Here is a 27191-nt window from a genome sequence, read left to right on the forward strand (position 1 = left end):
TTCTCCATCTTCAAAGCACATCAGTCTACTTTCTGTTTTGATCAGCACATCTTTTTCAGACTTTGATCTGCCAGACTTCTTCTTAGAACTCCTGTTTTCACATTGGGCCTACCCAGATAATCCAGGATAATCTTCTTATCGTGAGATCCTTAACTTAATCACATCTATAAAGCCTCTTTTACCAAGTAAGGTAACATTTTCAGATTCTAGAGATTAGAACATGGCTATCCTTAGGGGAAGGGAGAGCATTATTCTGTTTACTACATGATCTCTTCCTGGACTTGATTCTAGAGTAGAACTGTTCAATAGAACATTCTTCAGTGATGGATATGGTCTATATCTGTTCTGTCCAATACAGTAGCAATATGTGACCACTGAGCATTTGAAATATGGCTAGTGTGACTAACAATATCAATTTTATTTCATTTACATTTACATTTACATTTACTAGCCACGTGTCACTAGTAGCTACCATATCAGACAGTGCAGTTAAAGCATACTAACAAGTAATTCCAAAAATAATTCTCTCTGACATTTTTGTAGGTATGTGGAAGCCAGAGAACAGAATTAAAAAGGACTTTCAACTTATGTGCATTTTTCATACTTTCTACAATGAGAACACTTTTATTTAAATTTTTGCACATTTGAAACAATAGTTAAGTAGAGTATGATGGTAATAATTTTATTTATCCCTGTAGTGAAGCATTTCTCTAGATATTATATTATTTGATCTTAACAAAACTATGATATTTGTAGGGCTGGAATGGGGTGTTATTATTTCTATTGCACATGAAATTAAATGATCAGAGAGCTTGAGTGACCCAAAATAAAAAAGTTTATGTCTAAATAGAAGAGAAGTTTTAAATTCCGCTCAATTGCTTTCCTTTAAAAAGTTTTATTTTTTTATAGACTTTCACCTTCACAGAGTAAAACATTGGTAAATTTTATCAAAACCTAAATTTTCAAAACGTTCTTCTTTTCTTTTATGGTTTTTCAGTAAGTAATTTCCTTTGATTCAACGGGTGAAGAATCACAGGGCAGCTATTGGAACCCTACCACAAAACTAGAATCTTCCCCAAAAACTGAAAGTGTCTTGAGTGATGACATCCCTAAGTCCAAATCCAGGGAGAGTAAAGGACATCCAAATAGAAAGAGCAAGATCTGGACAGGAGTTAGCAGTGACACTAGAAGGATAAATACATCCCCTTCTTTATCCCAACTAGTTTTTTAAGGTAAATTTTGCCCTGATTTGAAAAGCACAAAGCCCCCATGCTACTGCTATTTACTTTGACATTTACAAAAATAAAACTTGTTCAAAGAAAATTACTGAGAGATTTTCACTCCTGTCATTCTATTCTAATATGTGAGAAATAAATATAAATATAAATTTGGGGAATCTTTGCCTTTATTGTTGGTGACATCTTTTGATGTCTGTTAAGATTCTTTTCTTAAATAGGGATACATTTTTTTTTCAGGATCTAGCCTACAAAAATTATCCTAAATATAAAATCCATTTTATGCACAGAGATTTTTAAAATATTTTTTTAAAAAATATCTAACATAACATAATAAAAAACATTATCTACTGTGGAAATTTGGGCACATACATTCATTCAGTTAACTATTATTGTAGCCATATTAAAAATGACACTGATGAAAGACTTAAGCCTAGAAGAAGGTGATGTTAATGTCAAGTGGGAGAAAAATATGTGTATACCAAGTTAAATATAGTATGACCCCAAGAATATTGAAAAACATGTATGTCCATCCACCCAGACACTACGCTGAGAAGAAATATACCAAAATATGAACTTAGGTTTTAGATAATGGGCATATGGATGATATTTTTATTATTTTAAATGTCCAATATTCTACAATAAACATACTTTAGAAAAGAAATGATGACATATTTCATATTTTAGCTAACATGTTTACTGAATAAATTTCATTAACATATTTCTCTAAGAAAGCTACATTAAAAAACTTTAAAGAATAATTGATAATACTTTCTGATATTTGACACCATCTTGGAAAATGATTTGATTTTGTTTTTCATATATTGAACTAATGCACACAAATGGAATATGTTACTAGATAATGTTTTCATATGAATTAACATTTTTGGATCATTTAAAATGGAATGAATGGCTTAAAAGATTGTTTCTGATTTGTGCTTTTGTGCTTATTAACAAAACATTATGAAAGTGTTAATAATAGTTAACACTGTGTAGGTAGAATCTTTTAATTTGCAAAAGTTTGACACATTGTTTTATTAGAACATTAAGAAAATTGGATTATTGTAATAATGATTAATCTTTGACAAAGCAGGAAAGAATATCCAATGGAAAAACAACAGTCTCTTCAACAAATGGTGTTGGGACAGCATGCAGAAGAATGAAAGTGGACCACTTTCTTACACCATGTACAAAAATAAATTCAAAATGGATAGAGGACCTAAATGTAAGACAGGAAACCATCAAAATTCTAGAAGAGAACACAGGCAGCAATCTCTTTGACCTCAGCTGTAGCAACTTCTTACTAGACACATTGCCAGAGACAAAGGAAACAAAAGCAAAAATGAACGGTTGGGACATTATCAAGATAAAAAGCTTCTGCACAGCAAACAGTTGACAAAACCAAAAGATAACCTACAGAATGGGAGAAAATATTTGCAAATGATATATCAGATAAAGGACTAGTATCTAGAATCTGTAGAGAATTCATCAAACTCAACACCCAAAAAATAAATAATTCAGTTAAGAAATGGGCAGAAGACATGAATAGACATTTTTCCAAAGAAGACATACAGCTGGCCAACAGACACATGAAAAGATGCTCAATATCCCTCAACATCAGGGAAATGCAAATCAAAACCAAGATGAGATACCACCTTACAACTGTCAGAATGACTAAAATTAACAACATAGAGTACAACACATATTGGCAAAGATGTTGAGAAGAGGAATTCTCTTACACTGTTGATGGGAATGCAAACTGGTGAGGCACTCTGGAAAACAGTATGGAGGTTCCTCGGAATGTTAAAAATAGAACTACCCTATGACCCAGCAATTGCACTACTAGGTATTTACCCAAAGGATACAAAAATACAGATTGGAAGGGGTACATGCACCCCAATGTTTTTAGCAGCATTATCAACAATAGCCAAACTATGGAAAAAGCCTAAATGTCCATATACAGATTAATGGATAAAAACAAAGTGGTATATTGGTACATAGATAGATAGATAAATATAGATAGATAGTATAGGTATAGGTATATTGCTACATATGTAGGAATATTACTCAGCCATCAAAAAGAATGAAATATTGCTATTTGCCATGATGTGGATAGAGCTAGACTGTATTATGTCAAGCAAAATAAGTCAGTCAGAGAAAGACAAATACCATATGATTTCCCCAACATGTGGAATTTAAGAAACAAAACAGATGAACATGTGGGAAGGGAAAAAAGAGAAAGAGAGAGAGAGAGGGAAGCAAGCCATAAGAGACTCAACTATAGTGAACAAACTGATGGTTGATGGAGGGAGCTGGGTGAGGGATGGGCTAGATGGATGATGGGTATTAAGGAGAGCACTTTGATGAGCACAGGATGTTATATGTAAGTGAGAAATCATGAAATTCTATTCCTGAAACCAATACTACAGTATATGTTAACTAGAACTTAAGTAAAAACTTGAATAAATAAAATAAAATAAAAATTTTAATCTGCCAGATGCAGCACATATGCCAAAACTTTTTGTAACTTTAAAATACCTCTGTCATGGCTTCTTTCATCATTTATGAGATACAGAATTTCAGAAAATTTTGGAACCTGCACCATTTCAGTTTTTCATGAACAGAGTGGTTTGTAAGACAAATTATTCCAGAAGCTTTGGAAACTTTCAGCTTACTTGTGCATCTCTTAATTAATATTCATGTTTCAGAAGTTTGGTTCAGCTAAGAGCATCTTTCCTAATCCTCTTCCCCTCACTAATTATCCCATTTTTCCTATGGAATATGGAGTGGTTATAGGGACACAAATCTATGTTTCAGTGTTGATGATGGATATTGGCTTTGAAATAATTCCTTGTTAGGAATCCCAGAAACCTTGGGCTTTTTGATGTGTTTTCCATGACTGAAAGATGGCTTTGAAACAGGACATAGTATTCCAAAACAAATGAACTTTGTTAGGAAATATCAAGTGGGAATAAAAGTCATAACTTAGAGCAAAAGCTACATTGCAAACAATTTTTCTGTAACTTTTTTTTTTACACTATGAAGAACAATTGCTACTAGAACATTATTTGGAATAGAACAGGGCAAAAGAGAAATACTGTAATTTAAAATTTTTCCTCAACTGGTAATAGGCCCACATCAAATCATCAGTATTTTTTTCCTCCTAACTTAGGGACTCTAAAGAGTTTTCAAATTGGCACCACTTTCCTTAGACAAATTATTAAGGATTCTGTGAGAAAATAACATGACATCAGTTGGCCAGCTGTCAATAAGAGTAGAAGAAACTAATTATTTCTTTCCAGGTAAAACTTTTTCTCTTCTATCCCTAAAACAGCCACATTTTTCCAGAGGGGAGGGAAGAATTTTTAATCAAATATAGAAAATTCCAACATAATTTATTATTTAGCAACTTTTATTAGAAAGTAAGGGGGAGAGCTAGGATAAAGTGAAAAAATAAGACTCCTCCCTCCTTCTACTTCAGGTTTCTCAGTTGGGATCAGGTACAAGGACTGGAAGAGAAAAATTTTAAGTTGGGTAAAAGTTTAAAGTTTTTATTATTTCTCTGGACTGAATTGAAATGGTAGGTAATTATGAGAATAGACTGAACTTTTAGTCATCTAAATACAGGGGTTTTGAGTTTATCACCTGAAGACAGTTAAGTCCTGAGACTTCAACGTAAAAAAAAAAACAAAAAACAAAAAGAAAAAAGAAAAAGAACAGGTTTGGAGAGAAGAAGAAGAAGAAAGTTCATTTCTGCCTACACTTTATCAAGTCTGGCTTGTTCAATATCTTAAGCCATTACAAAAAAATACAATAAAAATAACTATACTTCTGTGAATGTTTACCACGTGCCCAGACTGCTCTAGATATCAACCACACCTGTACACATCTAATCTTCTCTAGAACTCCAGAGATAAGTACTATTATTATCCTCTTTTACAGAGAAGATAAGGGAGACACAGTGGTAACCTTGTGAAATTTACACCTCCAGTGGAAATGAGATGAAGTTTATCACAGCAAAACCTGGGAACAACATAAAATGTGTAGTTAAGTAAACATAGTCTGTCCTTGAACTGCCATGCATTCACTTAGAGCATGATTTTAACCACCAGGTGGAAATATGTAAAAATGTAGCTTAAGAATGGTAAATGAAAAAAAATCAAGATATTCTGTGATTGGTGATTTAGTTTATACATCTTTTGTTAAAAATAAAGTTTATAGGGGCGCCTGGGTGGCTCAGTGGGTTAAAGCCTCTGCCTTCAGCTCAGGCCATGATCCCAGGGTCCTGGGATCGAGCCCCGCATCGGGCTCTCTGCTCGGCAGGGAGCCTGCTTCCTCCTCTCTCTCTGCCTGCCTCTCTGCCTACTTGTGATCTCTGTCTGTCAAATAAATAAATAAAATCTTCAAAAAAAAATAAAATAAAATAAAATAAAATAAAGTTTATAAAAAATGGTCATAAGAAAAATCACAAAATGTGATTTAAAGGGTATTAATTTTATAGGTGATTTTTTTCTCTGTAATTCCCTATTTTTTAATGTAGTAAAATTGCATCTCTACTGGAAGAATAAATTAATAAAATGGAAAAAGTAATTCACTTGAAATTTTCATCAATACCAGTCAAATGGTTTATATTTTAAACACTGACTTAAGCTAGATTTTTAGTATTATGAAACTAGCAATGACAATCACAAAATTTTCTTACTCCTTATTGAAAATCCATTTTTTAACATGGTCATATCCTTAAACTTGATCTTCTGTGGGCACATCTGTGTTCCAGTAAGAACAAAAAAGGAAGCAGAAGGGAAGTACATGCCCCTTTCTTTAAGGTCAGTATCTGAAAACTACACATATCACATCACTTCTATTCCTTTGAAAAGAATTCCCATACATGATGACACCAAAACATAAATCAGGGTAGAAAATGCTATTTGTATTTGGGCTACAGTGTGCCCAGCTAAAAACCAAGGGATGTATAATAACTGGCAGCTTTTGACACATGAAGTTTTACTGAGAGTCAATATAAATAGAGATTAGAATGGATTTTAAAGTCAAATAAACTAGAATCTGAGTACATGTCTATAACTTAGCTTTGAGACCTTAGAAAATGGCTAATCTCTTTAACCATGAATTATATGAACTGAAAAGGGGGAAATACCTAATATTATGACTATAGTATACATTTGCCTATATAGTATATAACTACATAGTATAGTTTTGGCTGCCTTCCTATTTTGGCAGGAAATAATGATTGTGTGAATCTTGTAAAGCTGTCATCACACTGCATGAGATATGAACAATTTTCTGTTTACAATACTGCTCCTATTATAATTTGTTATTATGTTCTGTAAGATGTTTTCCAACCAAAAACTAATCATCAAATTCTATGATTAGTTCAATTATCATAATAATACGCAAATATAAAGATATGGGGGGTTTTTGGTTTTTGCTTTTTTAATCAGGCTCCACACCCAATGAAGAGTTTGAACTCATGACACTGAGATCAAGAGTCGCATGCTCTACTGACTGAGCCAGCCAGGGACCTCGAAAAGATGTGTTTTAAAAGAAAACTTTTGCGTTTGACTACAGAACAGGTGACAAAAACAGTATCCTTGTAATATCCTCCAACATCCAAGCTTCTATTTTCTCTACCAATCTACCTCTATACATAAATTTCTAATGCAAAATTAAGGAACATGTGAAAAAACTAACCAGCAGCAGCAAGCACAAGGGAAGTAATAGGCATCTGAAGTAGATCCTCAAAATATCTGATAAAAACATGATGGACTATAGTATATAAAATAAATGTTTTTTTTTAATTAGAAAGCAACTCATTACAAAAATGAAGCCAGCCATATTTTTTCAAAAATAAAGTGGAATATTAATAAATTTAAAAAGAATATTATTTAAAATTAAACAATTAAGGCATTGGGAGTGGCAAAATAGGAAAGCCGTGACTTGTAAACTGAGGAAATTACAAAGTGATGGAAAATATGAAAATTTTTTAAATATGGAAGAAAAAAATAGGAGTTCAGGAGGAGAGAGTAGATAGAATGGAAGAAAAGGAATATTCAAAACATAATGGCTAGGATTTTCCAGAACTGAATTTTTGCTTTCAAGCAACATTATACATCTCAAGCAGGATAAATAAAATCCAGACCTAGAAACATGTAAGGAAAACTACTGGATACCATTGACAAAGGAAATATGGTAAATGCATCTAGAGATTAACCACAGCCTTCAAAAGAAGAAAAATAAGCTGAGAATATAATTTACTACAGTATCGATAGAAGCCAAAAGATAGTCATATAACAACTTCAAAGCACTGCAGCTAATAAGACTCAACACAGAATTTTATAACTAACCTATCATTGAGGGCAATATAAAAGACATTTTCAGACAAACAAAAAATGATCATTACCATCAACAGCTTTTACAGAGACAATGTCTAAAGAATGGCTTTCAGGAAAAAAGAAGTTAAAACCAGAAAGAAAAATTCAGATAAGTATACAAGTGAGTAAATCCAAACAAACATTGATCATAAAGGGTAATAATAATATTCAATTTGGGAGAATTTGGTGGAAGTTAAATCCTAAACAACAATGACATTTGAGATAGGAGGAAGAATAATCAGAATCAAAATAGTGTGATATTCTTCTGTTTGGGGGAAGGAAAGTAGAAATACTGGATAACTTTATATTTTATTAAGTATGTGTATTAAAATATGAAAAGATTAAGAAAAAGAAGGGAAGATATAACATCCACCAAAAATATCCAAAAGAAAACAGAATTAGTCAAAAGCAGAAGGTATAAACAGCAGCATTATTATCCACAAGTGTATGAAATAATAGAACAAAATTTTGAAGGAGAATCAGTATCCTTAAAGTGAGTAAATGCATAAAAACTAAAGAGAGGATTACTAAACTGGAAAATAAATCTAACAAATTATCTTCAATGTGGAACAGAGATATAAAATTATAGAAATTCCTAAAGAGAAGTAAGAGATGTTGAGAATAGAACGAGAATGTCTGACATAAAGATGATTCCATATCAAGGGAACAGAGAGGATAAGGGAGAGGCAATACTTTTTTGAATGGCTTGGAATTTTCCAGAGTTGACAGAAGATACAAAATCTCAGACTCCTAAAGTACAAGCAGGGAAAAAAAAGAATTAATATACAACAAATGCACTGTAGTGAAATTGCAGAAAACCTAAGAAATAGAGATCTTAAGAAGAACAAGATGAAAGGCAAAGTTCTTCACATTTTTTTATGATGAGAGTATAATTTTAACATAAATCTAGATAAGGACAATAAAAGAAAGAAAAATAAAAGAGGCTCTTACTTATGGGCTAAATAGAAAATTCTAAATAAAAATCTTAGCAAAAAAATTTAGCAACATATTAATAGATTTAACCCAGGAATATAAGATGATTAACTTTGTAACAGCTACTGTCACAAGCACCCTATGAAGGCATACCCATGAGTTGTGTCCTTCCATAGTGTCAGCTTCATTCAGTCATAAAGGAGGGTTAAAATAATTAGAAAGCAGATTCAGGATTCCAAACTCAGGGACGTTTCACCACATGATTAACCTGACTTCTTACAACAGCACACAAAGCAGAACACAAGAGGAGTTACACAACAAGATAACTCAGGGAAGGGGAAGCTGAAGAACCAAACCCAAAGTCAGTTTGGTGGGCACATGGTTGAGATAAAGCCTTGGTCCCATCCCGGTGGGCTCTGGGCACTTACTGCTTGTTGTGATCAAGCAGTGAAGGATCTCGATTCCATCAGGAGATCAGCTGGGCAGAGCTTGGCAGCAACCACCTTTTTGAAGTAGTCAGACATAGAGGGATCAGTCTGAGGAGGAGTCAGATTTTGCTGCAAAAATCCTTTCTTTTTAAAGGGATTTAATCAGTCTTAGGCCCCTGCAGATCTCCTCTGCTTCTACTTGTTATCAGTTCTGGGGTATGGTCAGCTGGTGGGGGTCTGGACTTAACTGCTGGAGTCATTGCTTGACACACAGGCCCCTGCTTGACATGAGTGACTCCATCTTGCTCTCTACAGCTACTAATGTAAATTCACCACAGTGACTTTAAAGGAGAGGGAAAAATCATATGAATATTTCAACAGAAGTAATCAATTATGATAAAAATTCATCACACATGTATAACTTAATAAAACCACTAGCAAACTAGGAATAGAAGGAACCGCCTCTCCATGATGAATGTTATCTCTCAAAATCCACTGCAGATAACAAACTCAATTTTGAAACATGATAAGCAATCAGAGCATGATAAGCAATGCCTTATAATGCAGAAACATTGTTAGTCAGCATTATATCGGAAGCTCTTTACAGTTAAATAAGGTAAAAGGTATAAAAAATAGGAAGTAGAAGCATTTGGAAATGAAGAAAGAAAACTGTCACTATCAAAAACAAACAAAAAAATTATTGTGAAAATCTGCAGATAATTTCATTAAATAAAAAACATTAGCAAGTTTTTTTGACATGAGCTCAGTACATAAAACCAATGGCGATCAATGTACTTGAACAACAAACAGAAAAATGTATTTTTTTTAATATTTGACTTATCTATTTGACAGAAAGTGAGAGAGCTCAAGCAGGGGGAGCAGCAGAGGGAGAGGAGGAAGCAGGCTCCCTGTCCAGCAGGCAGCCGGATGTGGGGCTCCATCCCAGGACCCTGGGATCACCACCTGAGCCGAAGGCAGATGCTTAATGGGCTGAGCCATCCAGACACACTGAAAAAATGTATTTTAAAAAAGATATCATCTACAATAGTAACAAGAACCATAAATTTCCTGAGAATAAATCTAATAAATGAAGTATAACATTTACAGAATACAGTAAAATATTATTCAAAGGCATATACAAGTCTTAAATAAGTGCTATAAAATGTTTATGAATAGCAATCATGAATAGTAAAAATATGACAGTTTCTCCCAAAATTAATCTATAAAATTAATGCAGTTTCAATCCACAGGATTTTTATGGAACCTACCATGTAAATCCAAAAATTTACATGAAAAAGTAAAGGGACAGGATAGAAACTGGAATACAAAATAAACATATGAAAATATGCTTAAAATCATGGGAATATAAATTTAAGTAATGATGAAATACAATTTCAGAATCATCAGATTGACAAACTATTAGATTAGGTAATATCAAAGTTTTGTGAGATGTGAGGAAAGGCAAATCAGTTATACATTCTTGATGAGACTGTAAAAAAGCAAAAAAATATGCACATACTCTACTAATACTTCTAAACAGAAATATTTTTTAATGCTTTTTATTTATTTACTTGAAAGAGAGCAAAAGTGAGAGTGAGCGAGCACAGAGAGAGAAGCAGCAGGGAGCTAGCTGAGCAGGGAGCCCAATGTGGGGCTCGATCCCAAGACCCCAAGATCATGACCTAAGTCGAAGGCAGGCACTTAACCCACTGAGCCACCCAGGTGCCCCTACCAGACAAAAATTATTCTGGGTTTCTGTCCTTGACAACTTTCACATACATATGCAAAGAAACATGTACAAGGATGGTCACTGAGCACTCTGCAACAAAAAAACTTTCGAAAAATACAACTACCTCCCAATAACTGGCTTACTCATGCAATGGAATGATGCCTAGAGCTGTTAAAAAATTATTAAAGTAAGTCTGCGTGCATTAATATGGCTAAATCTCAAAAACTTAATGTTGGATAAAAATAGGGCTGTAGAAACATATGTAGTATGATAACACTGATATAAAAATGTTCAAATGTAAAGCAAGCAGTATAGTTTTACATACGTGTATAGCACATACTGGAATTGCACAGAGCAACTTCAGGGTAGTGGTTGCCTCTGGAAATGGAGGGATGGATAAACAATGAGGCTTTAGCTGTTGCTGTTTCTTCAAACTAAAAACGAGATATTCACAAAGATTGAAACAAGTATGACAAAATATGGAAAACTACTTTATTTCAGTGGTGAGGACATATTTTTGTATGTTCAAAATTTTTAAAATATTCGTACCTGTGCATAAAGCTGTATGTACAAAGAGTTTTATTGCAGCATTGATTGTAATTGCAAAAAAAAAAAAAGATTAGAATCAATTGAATATCCATAAATAGGGAAATGAGTAAGTAAATTATAATACATCATACCCAGGAATGCTGGTGTACCCCTATATGAATGTGTATTTGGTTGATTGCATTGGTGGCTCCACTTTTTATGCTTCTGATCAAAGTCAGGGCATTCTGTCCCACTCTTTTGACTCCGGGATCAACTACAGCACTTGCATTGATTGGCCAAAGGAATGTTATCGATCATGACACAACCAGAGGTGAGAAAAATTCTTGTGCACTGTGACTCGGCCTCTTGCTCCTTACCAGAATCATGAGAACATGCCGGAGCTAGTTTGTTGGGGAAATATGAGGAATACCAGGAGCAAAGCTGAGTCATCACTGTGTTGACCATCCTGCACCAGCTGGCCCCCTCAGAGCCTCCAACTGCTGAGAGATAGAAGGCTGAGAGAGTTCTGCTTTGATCAGTTAAGCTAAACCCAGATCAGTAACAATGCCCAGCCAGTCATAGAGTCGTGAGACAAAAATTAGCTTTCAGTCCTTTCACCAAAGCAATAAATTTCAAGGAAAATTCTGAGTGGAAAATGACTGTAATAGAATGTGTACAATGTCATTTTTATAGTCAGAATTTTCCCTGATAATTTATCTTTTTGGTAAAAGAATAGAAAGAGCATTCTTCACTATTACTTCCCCTAACTGTCTTCTTCCTTAATGCACTCTAAAGAGAATTGATTGTGCGTTCAACACTCCAATTACAATTGGTATCTACAAGTTTACGTTTGCTCATGGTTTAGAGTTAGAAAGCCTCAGCTTACATCAGAAACAAATTTCTGCTAGGACTAGTGTTTCCAAAATATAATATTTTAACAAGCAGTTAAAGGGAATTATTAACAGGGTTTTAAAACAAGTCTAAAAACAGTCTCTTCACATTAAAAATGTAAATGGATTTTACAATTATAGAATCACACAATTGAAAGAATCCACAAGAGATTGCTTGGTTCTGACACCTGGTAATAAGTTAAATTTTTAAATTAGCATTTGTTTTAAGATACAAGTTAATATGTGCACCTCTATTTATCTATGCTCTCTATTTTATTAAAATATATGCTATCCAGAATGGAGTCATGGTTTGTTTGCCAAACTTTTGCAAAGCAGGTACCTTTTTAGCAAACAAATAGCAGACATGTTTTTCTGTTTAGGTAAATGTTAATAATAACAGCTGGTTTGGTAATTCAGTTATTCGGCAAAGACATTGTAAACTACTTGAAAAGAAACCATCTGGTTTGCAGTTGTAAAACTGAAACCAATTAAAACATTTAAATGGCATTTTGTTTTTCATTTTAATCTGTAAAAATGTATTTTCCAAGCTCTAATTAGTGGTTGATTTTTCTCTATTGCTTTTATAATATGAATCTGACTCTCAAATAATTTTTAAGTTCAACAAAGGTGTTCCTATAGTTAATATTGTATTGGGACATCAGATGAATTAAATGATAAAGAACACAAAATGTACATGCACACAGGCACAAATAATGCAGTACACAGAACTTCTGTATATCAGACATGATAAAATAGAAGTTCTACCACCTCACAAGAATTGTTTGGTTAGGTATAGCCTAAGAATCTGATAATGCAGCTGAGGGACTACATCCGCTTAATAAAGAAAAAGAAAAATCTAGCAAACAAGCAAGAAAAAAAAAACCCTCAAAGATTATAATCAGAAATACACTTTTCTTCCCCTATCCTCTTTCCTTTCAAAATTTATTCAGTAATATGAGCTCTTTACTTTTACTCTGGAATAAAACACAAGTAGCCCCATAACTGTTCTCACTCACAGATTAAAAAAGAAAAAAAAATAGTATGATCACTCAGGGTTTCAAAGCCCGGATTTAGTACTTAGCATGTCGAGTCTCGTGTAATAGTCAGAGTGTCCAACTTCATTGAAAATTCAAGGTACACCCAGATCCTGATGTGGAGTTTACAGGCCTATTGTAAAAAGCCAATAAAGTGGTGAGAGGTACGCATGTTGTATCCTTTTCTCTCTCACTCTTCTCCTTAGGCCTTCAGTCCTACACCACTATCTTGCTAACTGTGGTTATTAAAGCTTCCCTCTAGAGATACTCTGAGAGGAAGAACAAGAGATGAGCTGGAGCAAGAAAATTCTTACCTGACTGCCATTGTCTGAAGTTTCCTTCTATCTCTGAAGAGCTGGCAGATGGTTAAAGCTAACACTTTCTCTTCTGGGGAACTTTCATATTTGTTTGGAATGCCCTAATCTACCCTCCTCCCTTTTGAGGTGGTCTCTGATCAGCCGTTCTCTAGACAAGGGTAAATGCACTCCACTTCTGTGGTTGCTTACTCCTTCTCTGCCATATTGAGTTTGGAGATTCACCTCTAGCTTCTCCTTTTGAGGCTTGTTTGCCTTTTGTGGATCTGTTTGTGTACTATCTAATAAACATCTTGTGAAAATTCTCTATCTCAACCATATATGATGAGCACAAATCACTTGGGCATCCTTTTCCCACATAACCATAGCAGGACAGTCCCAACAGAGGAGCTACATTGCACTCCCATTGTAGCTAGCTGTTCCCTTACCTCTACACTTCTGTGACTCCCTAACTCCCAGGCCATAGTTCAGTCTCTGAGTAATCCTGTTAGAAATCCTTGCTTGACTTTAAATGAAGAGGGAATCCTAATTTTGTTTAAAAAAAAAAAATCCTGTTCACTAATCTCCACTCCCTCTCTGCTCTTTGTTATTTATATTCCCAATGAGAGTAAGAGATTTTTAATGTCAAGAAGCCCTTTTACAGACATTTCCTTTGAAAATGTTCTTCTTGGTCTGGCATCTCACTTTAGAATTTCATAGCCCATTACATCTAATATTTCAATTAAAATTTCACTTTAACATCTGGCCTCAATAGTGTTTTTTTTTCCATAATAATCCCTAGCTAGAGAAAATACTTAACTGCTATACAGACAAAATATTTCCACCTTTAAATTAATAGCACCATTACAAATATTTGACACTAATATAGGTCTATTTTTCTGTAATCTCAAAGACGTTACAGAATGAGGCAATAAAGATTAATGAAATAAAAATTATTGAGTTCTCTTTGTAGCAGCATTCACTATTGTTGGCCTGGCATCGCCATCACCATCCTTTAAAAAAAAACAATCCTGGGGCGCCTGGGTGGCTCAGCGGGTTAAAGCTTCTGCCTTCGGCTCAGGTCATGGTCCCAGGTTTCTGGGATCGAGTCCCTCATCGGGCTCTCTGCTCAGCAGGGAGCCTGCTTCCGTCTCTCTCTGCCTGCCTCTCTGCCTACTTGTGATCTGTCTCTCTGTCAAATAAATAAATAAATAAAATCTTAATTTAAAAAAAAAATCCTATATCTTGACCACAGAGGTCATCATGAGATCAAGGCTGGATCACTCATAAATTACTTTAGTTCTGGCTACACCGATCGGTCCAGGGATGGGTGTATGTGTTCAGGAAGCCAATCAGAGTAATTCCCCAGGATTGTTCTGCTAGAGATGCTAAGAATCTCTTTCCTTTCTGATCATGAAAATCAAATTCCAAGACATCAGAATTCCCAGCAGCCCTAACACACAGAAAGAAGCACTGATTAGAAGTAGAGAGCTTCTAATATCCAGGCTGTCTTGGTTCCTGTTACCTTCCTTAGCGGTCCACCCTGGCATTTTTCTTATGAATCTCCTTTTTAACTTAAACTAATTTGAGAGCTAGTCCTATCACTTTAGCCAAACATGAATAAGATCTTGATGGTTCATTTCTTAAAGTGTATATATTGTATGGAGTCTTAAAATGCTTTAAGCCCAATTGACAGAAGTAAGCTCAGTTTTAGGGGCAACTATAATACCATCGATACTAAAATAGCTGCAATGATTGTAAAGGTATGAACAAAGACTAAAAGAAGACAGTCTACTATTTAACATTCAAGGGAATGAGTTGGCTGTAGCAATAGAAAACAGCAAGCATATCTTTTTAATTTTGGGATTTTATGACACCTAAGTGGCTTATACTCCTGTTTCTTTTAGGCCCTTTGTGGGGACTAAAGGTCAATGTAGCAAGTTCGTATAGACTAATTAATAAAAGCATTATTTCACTTACAAGATATATATAATAGGAAGATAAATATGTAAATTTCTCTTCTCACCAAAAACAAAACACAAGAGAACACAGAGTATTAATTACCTAAATCAAAACATTTCATAATGCATGTATTTGCTTTCACCTGTTTATCACTCTCTTTATTCAAAACAAAAAAGAAAAAAAAAAAAGACTTGTAGCAAGAGAACACTTGGATTCCAAACTTCCCATGATTTGAATAGCCATTCAAAGAGTCTCCAAAATATTTAAGATACCTTGTGTTCATAGAATCTTCTTATGAATAATTTTTCATTATTTACTTCTGGCTTCACATGCTTTTCTTAAAAATGTATTTAATTCCCTCAGAATTTGGAAACACTTACTGCATAAACAATATGGTTTCATAGTTAAATGGCTAGCTGAACTAAATTATATTCCTCATTCTACTATTCAAAGCATTTTAGATGATGGGCTTGAAAACAGGTTCAGGTAGAGTGAAAAAGAGTGTATCAAATCAGTAATTTATCTGTAATCCAGAATTTCAAAAATGAATTTTCTAAGTACTTTGAATTAATTAATTACTCATCACATATTAATTGGTTTTTTTTAATTTAACAAGTATTCGATCGAAAGACATTTTCTGTATCTTATAGACCAAACAGAAGAGGTGATAAGCAAAATCAGGGCATACATTAAAGTGTGATTTTGTCTCTAATGGAAGTGTGCATCTACATAAAAGGTAATAGGATTACAGAAGGAGGAAGATCTAAATTTAGAGTTGAGATAGAATAAAAAAAATTGAAGAGAACTTCACAGAACAGGTACTATTTGATTTTAAAATTGAATTCAATTTTCAGTTTAGGCATGAAAAATATATACTAGAGCAGAAGTGGCCTTGGTCATCCTCCTTTTCAGGGATCAATATACAAATATTTACACAGTGGATCATGGATACTAGATTCAGATAGGAGGGGGACAGTTGAACGTAAAAGGTATTAAATAAGGACTGGGCAGAAGGCAATTGCCAGTGGAGCCAACTGAAGACTAGCAGGATATCCGAAAACACATGGGGCTTCTTAATAGGGACTTCATATTCCTTAAGGCATAGTTTATTTTTTTATTATATTTTCATGTTAATTATAAATGGGTATTCTTGAAGTACCAATTTTTCCAAATATCCTGTTAGTAAAAAAGTAGTATATTTTAAAAAAGAAGACAATAGTTTACCAGGATCTTATCATCACAAAGTAGTTTTGTTGTTAAAAGGAAACAAGGCCACAAATCAAATACAATAATTTATCTTTTTAATTTATATTTTCTGTTTGTAAAGTAGAACATTCAGAACTGAAGAAACTTTGAACTCTATTGTCAAGAAAAAAGTATCTATTACCTTTCATGTGTTTCTCATAAACCTTTTAACTATCCCAGATGATTGTCAAAGCTATTTATATTTAAACAGGGTTTTCCTTCCTCCCAACTTGTGTTCTCCAACTATTGGATCTTAAAGAGAAATGGTGAATTTGTGGCATCAAAATCCAACCTAGGGGAGCCAATTGTTATTGTGGTCAGTCATGAATTTATTGTCTCGTTGTAACAAATGAGAAAAATTGCAGCAAAAGAGATTATTTGTACAAATTATTCAAACAGTAGTAAAAATTATCCTCATAGCAATAGAAAAATAAAAGCTAACATTGCTCTTCCTTTATTACAGTCCTCAGTTTCTACACTTACAGAAGTATGAAGCAATCTTATTAAAAAATGAGTACCAGTATTTTCTAAAGACCATATTCTTAAATGCATGCAACTATACACAGCTAGTATGAAAATCACCATGTAATATCCCCATTTGATCAGATTAAATATTAAAGTTTGTGAGGAACAGTAAGAGGCCAGAAAGGAGTGAGCTGGTCACTTCTTCCAGACCTTTGAAGCATATTTTTGGCGTCCTAAACAAAGACAAATATATTATCCATTGCTCCGGTACTTTGGCACAAATGTGCTTTATGCACAAGGGTCATATATTTGTATTTTTCTCTATTGTAGTGGATTAAGGTTGAATCCCACAGTGCTATAATATTTGTATTTACAAATAGAAACCATATTTATGCTGAATGCATTTGTAACTAAGTGTACAATTCACAGCTTTATCGCTTGTTTTATGAGTCCATTTGGCTTGGCACAGAAAAAAAAATAATTAATCAAGTCTGTAGATTTCAGGGCCTGGTCTTTATTTATGCAGAAACTGCTTATTTATTAACATTAGCCATCTCCCATTTGGTCTCAAAGAGACGTATAGTTACATGGAAACAGAATAGCTTTCAGTAGATGATTGCACAAGTACAGATGCTTTTTTCCGACACTGTCACAGCTGAGGAGGTCCAACCAAATGAAAAACAGCTCTGATGAAGTGAGAAACAGAGAAGCGGTACCATGCAAAAGTTATGACATAATAAAATGCAGGCCAGCACACGTTTTTTTTACTCTCTTTATTAAATTTATGTGAATCAAGAGGAAAGGGTGAAAAGCATATTTACCAATGATAAAAATGATTCTCTGGATAATTTCAGTCATCTCATTTAAAACTTCTTCTTTATAAGTTTTTACTTTTCCCCATTTCCTTTTAGCTCTCTGTCATCTACTCTGAAAGTTAGACTTTTTGGATTTAATAAAGAAAAAGAATTTGCAGGTGGTATGTTCCTGAACAGACGGTCTAATATCAAGTGATATTACAAAACACTTAAATGAAAATTAGTAGGCTGTCCTCACTAATCCTGTTCTTTAAAATAGTTTCAGATGATTCATCTTCACTTGTTTCGACAGTCATGTTGGTGTGTGTCTCTCTTGCCCCACTGGGAACAATGCCAGCCAGATAATGCATGAAGTCATGGGATGTGTTATAATGCTATCCCTGAAAGATTTCCAGCCCAAGTTATACTCAACAGCGTTATACTACAGGGAGCCTAGAACCCCAGTGGATTCTTAAAGTACATGCAGATGTGTTTTCTGAATAAGCAGTCCTAGAAATATTACTTATTCTTCTGGAATGTGCTAATACAGAAACAGATACAAATATTAGAATAAGTAATTGTAAAACATACATAAATGGATTAAGCACATTCATTTCTTGCTACCTAAAGTTCTTTTTGTCCATTACTTTGTGTATATGCATATATGTATCTGTGTTTGTGTATGTATATGTGTGTGTGTATATATATACACACTATATATGTATGCTTACATAAAGCTTTGCCATATATTGAATTGTTTTCTTAAGTAATCATCTTTTTTAAAAATTTTTTATTAACATATAATGTATTATTAGCCCCAGGGGTACAGATCTGTGTCTGTGAATCGCCAGGTTTACACACTTCACAGCACTCACCATAGCACATACCTTCCCAATGTCCATAACCCAACCACCCTCTCCGTACCCCCATCCCCTCCAAACCCCAGTTTGTTTTGTGAAATTAAGAGTCTCTTATGGTTTGTCTCCCTCCCGATCCCATCTTGTTTCATTTATTCCTTTCCTACCCCCCTCATCCCCCACGTTGCCTCTCAACTTCCTCATATCAGGGAGATCATATGATAATTGTCTTTCTCTGTTTGCTTAAATAATCATCTTAAAGTATATTTCCTCATATTCAATTAGTGTACCTATCCTGGAATGGAAAATAATTTTTGTTCTTTTAATTTTTGCTATCATTTATTAAAAAATTATTAGTTGCCAGGAATCTCTGTTGAATGTTTAACATATATTATCTCATTTCATCCTTACGATGACCTTATAATGTATCTTTATATCTGTTTTACCAAGGAGGAAATTTCGCCTCTGAGAAGTCAGAGCTTATGTGAGACAACTAGTTAATAAATGGGGAAGCCAGAATTCAAAATCAGACTCCAGCTCCGGAGTCACTGCTCTTAACCAGTATTTCTTTCAAGTCGGCAAACCAATAAACTAACTCAATATATTAGCACAAAAGGGATATAAAAGTGATTCCAATTAAGTATTCTTCATTGAAGAGATTATAATAAATGAATAAAACATATTCACTTTAACTAAAAACAGTAGGAGGGAATTTATTGCTCTGCTTATTCTCCAGCCCTAAATATCTCCTTGCTTGCTCACACCAACATCCAAAACTATTTGAGAAGAATACAAATCTAACATAGGGTCTGAGATATTTTGGCACTTTACATTTCTGTAGCTTTTCTTGAAATACTATTGATTATTTAAATTCTATAGCATTGTCATTTGCTCAAGTTAAAGTCACACAAGAATGCTTTGCATTCTGTTCTGTTCCTTCAAGAGATTCCATCATACTTTTAATTTCTGTACAGTGAGTTCTGTTCTCCTGGCATACAGCTCCCCTTCTGCCTTTTGTACTGTCTTCAGAGGTGCTTCCAAAGATGGAAATGATAGGAATGGGATGAAAAGGGCCTATTATCTTAAACTTCAGAGAAAGCAGGATGATATATTATGAAAGATATAACAAAGTTGATAATATATTTGGATTTACTGGTTATCTGCAGTGTTATTTCCAGCATACATAACCATTTCTAGTTCTTTTCCACAGGGAGTACAAAGAAGATGAAGCTGGCATGTACTTTAAGGTAATGAGTAAATCTAGAGTCAGCCCTACACATAGGCAAGGAATAGTTGAGGCCCCATCTACTGCATTTGTGGAAGTTCCTATCATTCCTTTTCAAGAGATAACAAAATAGGGACGGTCTCCACCTAGAGTACATAAACAGTTCAAAAAAGCATCTTAGATGCCAACACGATTGTTTTTAAGAGAAAAGAGAGTCAATCCCTTTTTCAAAACATGGGAAATTAATTAGATAGTACTGAACTTGTAAGTCTTTTTCCTCCTTCTACTCCAAGTGAACCCCTTTTCTCAAGGACAGAGAGAAATAGTGCAAAGAAAGAGGACCATGAAAAGAAAGAAAGAAGGCTTAATTTTATAGCAGGTATTTTCCAGCCTAACTGGAGAGTAAAAATCTTTTTATGCTGTAACTTTGCATGTATGTTTTCCTTAGTAATCTAGCAACACCATTTAGTATTTAGTATTTAGTCACAAAAATACGACTGAATGTAACTGATAAGGAACTGAAACAGCAGCAAATCAAGGGATTGTGAATTCTTTACAGTCACTATAAAATCATGATAAATAATGGGATCATCCTGACACAGTCTATTCTGAAACACATTGTGGGAACTAAAGAGAAAGAACACATGACTTGGAGTCAGAACAATCAATGAAGAACAGGTTCTAGACAAGAGCAGGATAGAGCATTCCCATAACACATCTGAGCAAGAGTCTCATCATTTCACAATAATGAGAAATAACAAGTCTGTGCAAATTTGTACTAACAAAATTAGAAATGCATGTAAATTTTGAACTGGGTTACTAATTATGGGAAGTGACATACATATGTGGTTATCCACGGCAGCATTCTTACAACAACAAAAAATTGGAAAAAACCCAGATTTTCATCAAAGGGCACTAGTTTTCTAAATGTATATCCTTGCAATAGAATATTATGTAGTTATAAGAAGTAATAAAGTATCTCTCTATGCACTGTCTTAGTCCACTTGGGCTGCTATGACAAATTGCCATAGACTAGGCAGCTTAAACAACAGACATTTATTTCTCACAGTTCTGGAGACCGGGAAGTCCAAGATCAAGGTACCAGTAGGGATGTAGTTCTTGGCAAAGGCCATCTTCTTGGCTTGTAGATAGCCACCTTTTAGTTATATTCTCACATGATGGAGAGACAGAGAGAGTGCTAGTCTCCTCTTCTTATAAGGACACCATCCCATTATGGAGGGTCCAGCCTCATGACCTCATCTAAACATAATTACAATCCAAAAACTTCACCTCCAAATATCATCACAGGGGGGTTTAGGGAAAGTAGAGGGGAGACACAATATTTATTCTGTAACAGCACTACACGAGAAAAGCTTTCAAAGGTCTATCAAGTGAAAAAAAGCACTGTGCAAAACCATTTTATAGAATTCTGTGTGTTTAAAAGATGGAGCAAATTAGAATATATATTGACATTTTCTATTGGTTACATTTTAAAAATTCAGAAAGCCTATCATACTGGAAATTAATAGAAGTGTTTATCTGTGGATAAAGAATGGCAACTGGGAAGATGAAGAATAGAGGTACTTCATACTTTTTAATATCTGAATGATGTGACTGTAGTAAGTCAATGTTTTAATTAAAGATAAAAAGGAAAGCCGGTATTGAAATTGGGACTATACTTTTGTCAAAATTCAACACCCATTATTGATGAAACTCTCACTAAACTGGAGCTAAAATGAAAATTCCTTCACTAAAGAACACCTAATGGTGTTCTTAATGGTGAAAAAAAATTACTTTCCCCCCCAAGATCAAGAACAAACCAAGGATATCTATTCTCATCCCTTCTATTGTATTGAAAGTCCAAGTCAGAGAAATAGGGCAAGAGAAAAAAAAACAAAATGTATACAGATATTTTTTTAAAAAGAGGCAAACTGTCTTCACTCACAAATAAGATAATTGAGTACACAGAAATTGATAATGAATCAACAAAGAAAACTATGAGAATTAATAAGTGCATTTAGTAAGGCTTTAGGGTAAAATCCATATGAAAATATGTAAGAATGTACAAAACTAATTGTATGAAGATATGCTATCAAAAAACAATTGGAAAATTCAAAATTATAAAATACACTTATAAAGAAGCATAACTACAAAATACCTCAAGATAAGTTTATCAAAAGATGTAATCTATTTGTCCTTGAAAATTACAAAATACTGTTATGAAAAATTAAAGAAGTGTGGAATAAATGGACTGGCATACCCTGTTTATTGATAGGAAGACTTGCTATTGTTAAAATATCAATTCTGCTCAATTGGCCTATAATTCTATGTAACGTCAACCAAAATGTGGCAAACTTTTTGTAAAAATTGGTATACTAGTTCTAAAATTCTTATGAAAGTATAAAGGAACAAGGTAGAAACAAAATAATTTTTAAAAAGAACAAAATCAGAAGATATATATTACCTGATTTCTATGCTTACTATAAAAATGCAATAAAACAGATAATATGGTATTAATATAAGATTAGACATGTAGATCAAAGAAACAGAAGAATCTAGAAATAAACCCACATATATATGGTCAATTTATTTTTTACAAAAAATGCCAAGGCAATGCAATGCAGAAAGGGTAACCTTTCAACAAATGGCACTGGAAAAATAGAATAGCCATACCGTTTAACAAAAAAAAAAAAGAAACTGACTTCCTGACTCTTACCTCATTCAATATATGAAATTAATTTGTAATGTATCATAGGCCTAATATGAGTTGAAACTACGTAACTTTTAGTAGAAAACAGGAGAAAATCGGCTATAATGGGATGGGGAAAGATCTCTTAGGTTGCACACAAAAAAGCAAAACTACATGATCAAAAAAATGGATAAGTTAGACTTCATCAAAATTTTAAACTCTTGCTCTTCAAATGACATTGCTAAAGATAAATAAAAGGGCAAACCACAGAATAGGAAAAATTCATAATACATACATCTGATGAAGGGCTTATATCCATAATACATAAAGCCTTCTTACAACACAATAACAAGAAAACAAACTGAAGTAAAAATAGACAAAATATTTGAACAAGTATTTCACAAAAGAATAAAATAGCCAAAATGTCTACAAAACAATGCTCAGCATCTTTATTGATCATTGATTGCCTGAAGGCAGAGCTGGGGGTGTTGATTATAAAGAAGCAAGAGGAAATCTGGGGGAGAACTGGATATGATTTATGACTGCAATTGGAGTAGTGGTTAAATAGGTATATAAGTATTTGTCAGAACCATCCAACTCTTTACTTAAGATCAGTACATTTTATTTATGTGAATTAGACCACAAAATTTGTTTTAAAAAATTACAAAAAAAAAAGGAGTCCAAATGTTAAGAGAGCAAGAAAGAGTAGCTAAGGAGATAAGAAAAAATCCAAGAGTATGTGCATATTAGATACCTTTTGAACACTATCTAAAATACTCTTGGCCACACCTCCTACTACAACCATGCAGCAGTAACCAGTTCTGTGCAGTCTTTGACAAGCTTTGCACAGTTGCAACCCGACAGCTTCTCACCTCAGCCTGAGCTCTGTTTCCATCAATTCTTGCCCTCTCTAACATGCTGAACCAGCTTGGCACTAGCAATTTCTCAACCTGAAAATACAGGGAAATTAATGTTCATTTAGCTATCCCGAATAACAGGGTATTAGACAATGAACAAATATAGTCGCTTTCAAAATGCATTACATAATCTCTCACAGATAAAACCATAAACTTGTGTTGGCTTTTCCTCCTTCCTTGTTTTGTTCCTCTAGTTCCTTACTTCTTCTTGGGATCATTTCACAATAAACCACTTTCAGACCAGCTTTGATTTCAGCCTCTACTTTCAGGAAACACAGAGTAGGGCATGTTAGGAAGTAATAATAAATAATATAATAAATAATAATAATAATTTAATAATAATAAGTAATATAAATAATATAATAAATAACAATAATTTAATAATAAAATATAATAAATAATAATAATAATGAAATAATAATAACTAAAAAGTATTATGCCCTTACGCTATGTTAGACCCTACTTTAAAATTTCTACATATATTAACTTGCTTAAATATAACAACAACCCAATTTATATATGAGAAAACAGAGGCAGGAAAAAGGTAAGTGGTAGGTAGGAAAGTGGTCAACAAAGACAAATACTACTAAAAAAATCATGAAATTTAATGGATTTTTATGAGTAGGTTGCTACTGGTGAATTTCATGCAAGCAACATCAGCAAAGTAACTGGAGAATCTAGATTTGAGGAGACTTTTTTTTTTTTAACCTTAACTGAAAATCAATACCCAATTGTGCAGAAATATAAACACGTAACACTTGGAGAAATAGAATTACTGTGTTGGTTAAGCTTAACAAAACGTTTATATCCACTCAGATTCTAAATGTTTCTAAATTTCTTCCACACAGTGATTTTGATATTGACTTGAGGATATGAAGAAAAGGAATTTTTTCTGGGATTTTCAAATATATGGATAATGTAGTGAATAAAATAAAATAATAATGACATGAGTTGTTGATGTAAGAGAAGAAGTAAGACTGAATGCAATAGTGGTAAGAGGAAACCCAAATATATTCAAGGCCAACTCTGATGGGCCTTTACCCATTTATCATGAGAGAACTTCTGTATCCCAGAGTGAACTTGCCAAAAAAATATATTTCGTATTTTAGTTTTCTTTGTGTCAAGGCTGGATTGCATACTATTATTACTCTAGAAATACTAAATAAAAAAGAAGTATGAACATGAAGTCCTATAACGAACAATTGATTTGAAAGTCTATTTAATATTGGTTATATTTTTGCTATTTGCAGGCCATATTGTAAGTCTTCAGGTAAACCTGAAGACTTCAAATGTGTGGCAAATGAATATGTGTCATGTTTCTAACGAACTTTCAAGGTCATGATTGTTAATCATCTTTTCTTGCTATGTTATTCAATACAGTGATAAGCTACACAGTTCAAAGTGCGAGCTCTAAAAACCCAGCCTCAAAACCTGGCCTCTTGTTTTGACTCTAACAAATCCAAAGTTCAGACTTGAAAGTTAGCCAGTATGTCCAAATATAAATCCCAGTAAATAAGGCAGCAGTTGATATTCTTAGTAGACTCAAGGCAATTGGTGTCCATCTGCCATTTCTGTGGGCACATCATTCCAGCTAGTATTCTCATCATTGTGTCAAGTGCTATCATTTATCAGGTGTTCATCACGTTAAAATGAAACTAAACTTGAAAAAACTGAAAGCAAAACTTCATAGGACATCTGTACACTTCAGAAATAAAAAGATGTGTTGCAGGAATAAATATGTGCTGGCAACACATCTCTTCTCATGTTTCAAGGACAAAATTGAAACCATATTTCCAAGGGGTGCAAACATTGATTGCTATGTGTTCTTATAAACAGAGAACTACAAACAGTACTGTAATATTCTCTTGATCCTCCTTTACTTTTATGTGAAGTCCAAAAATGTATCAGTTAAAGGAGCTTCTGAATTCAATTCAGAGAACGGGATTCATATGTAAAGCACAGAAGCAGAGCATACTCTAGGTAAGAGTAAAAACAAACAAGACCACAGTCGTGTTCCATTTGAAAGATTTAAAACTATTATTCGCTAATGGGTATAAAATAAGTGAACACAAATCGAAGATTATCTCAAAGTTTCATTTAATTGTGACTTTTGTACTTTCATTTCTCTTCCTCCCTACACTAATGGTCAGGTGTGGTCATTCAGTCCCACACAGATTAAATACTTAATCCCTCTCCACCTAATTCTCTCCAGGAGCTTTATCATCACTCACAAGGCACTGCATTATTTAGCTCCTACCATCCTTTGCAGGCTCATCTTTGCCTACTCTCCTTCTTTCTCTAATAAGCCTCAGTGACACTGACTTTTTCTCAGTTCCTCAAATCACCCCTACCCCCACCCCACGTCTTTCTGCCTAGGACATTAGCATGTTTTACTCTCTGCCTGAAAAACCACTTCCCATCAGAGTCCACGTGACTAACTTGTATGCATTCCTCAGATTTCAATGTTAATATCACTTACTCCAGGAAGATGACTGCCCCCCCAAAGAAGATTACCCCAAGAGTCTTATCCTGTTCTTTTATTGTATCTGTTGCTTCTTCATAGCACTTACAATTAGAGCCAAATCCTTAATTTTCAAATTATTTAGTGTTTGAGGGTAGGTTTCTGAAAGGCTGGTATCTTCTCTATCTTGTAGGTCACTGGGTCCTAAACACCAGAATTAGTGATCTGAACACCTAAGTACATGAGTAATTATTTGGGAGGGAAAGAAGGCAGGCAGACAAGGAGGAAGAGAAGAATGAAGAAAGGAGGAAGGGGAGAAGAGATACATGGAAGGAGGCAAACAAGGACGGAAGGAAGAGCAGGAGAAAGAAAAAAATGGAGAAAAGACTAAGTCCCTGTTAGCCAAGTTCTATTTTACAAGACCAGAGGGCAACTGTCCAGCACTTTGTATAAAGTTCTGATGACCAGGTAGAGAATTAGGTTTAAAATATGTCTCAAGAAAGTGTCGAGATTCAAGGGGAAAACCCCAAAGAAGTGAGCTCAAATAGCAGCAAATGGAGGCATAGAGTGTAATGATTAATTTTATATGTCAACTTGACTGGCCAGGGAGCATCTAGATTAAACATTGTTTCTGGGTATGTCTATGAGAGTATTTCAGGATGAGATCAGCACTTAAATCCGTGAAGCAGTAAAGTAGATTGACCCTCCTAAAGTGAGTAGACATATCAATCCACTCAGGGCCTGAAAAGAACAAAAAGCTTGAAAGGAAGGCTCTGCCCCTTTATTGCTTCCTGACTGCTTGCTTGAGTTGGGACATCTCATTTCATCTTGTCTGGCCTCAGACTGAGATATAAATCATTGGCTCCCCTGGTTCTTAAGCCTTTTGACTCAGACTAAATTACACCATTGACTTTGCTGGGTCTTTAGTAAACAGACAGAAGACTGTGGGTCTTCTCAGGATCCATAATCACATAAGCCAATTCCTCATAATAAGTGAATGAATGAATGAATGAATGGACACACACACCCACACACATACACACACACACACACACACACACACATTCTGTTGGTCCTCTTTCTCTGGAGAACCTTGACTAATATACACAGGAAGAAT

This window comes from Martes martes (assembly GCF_963455335.1).
Source record: "Martes martes genome assembly, chromosome: 6".
NCBI lineage: Eukaryota > Metazoa > Chordata > Mammalia > Carnivora > Mustelidae > Martes > Martes martes.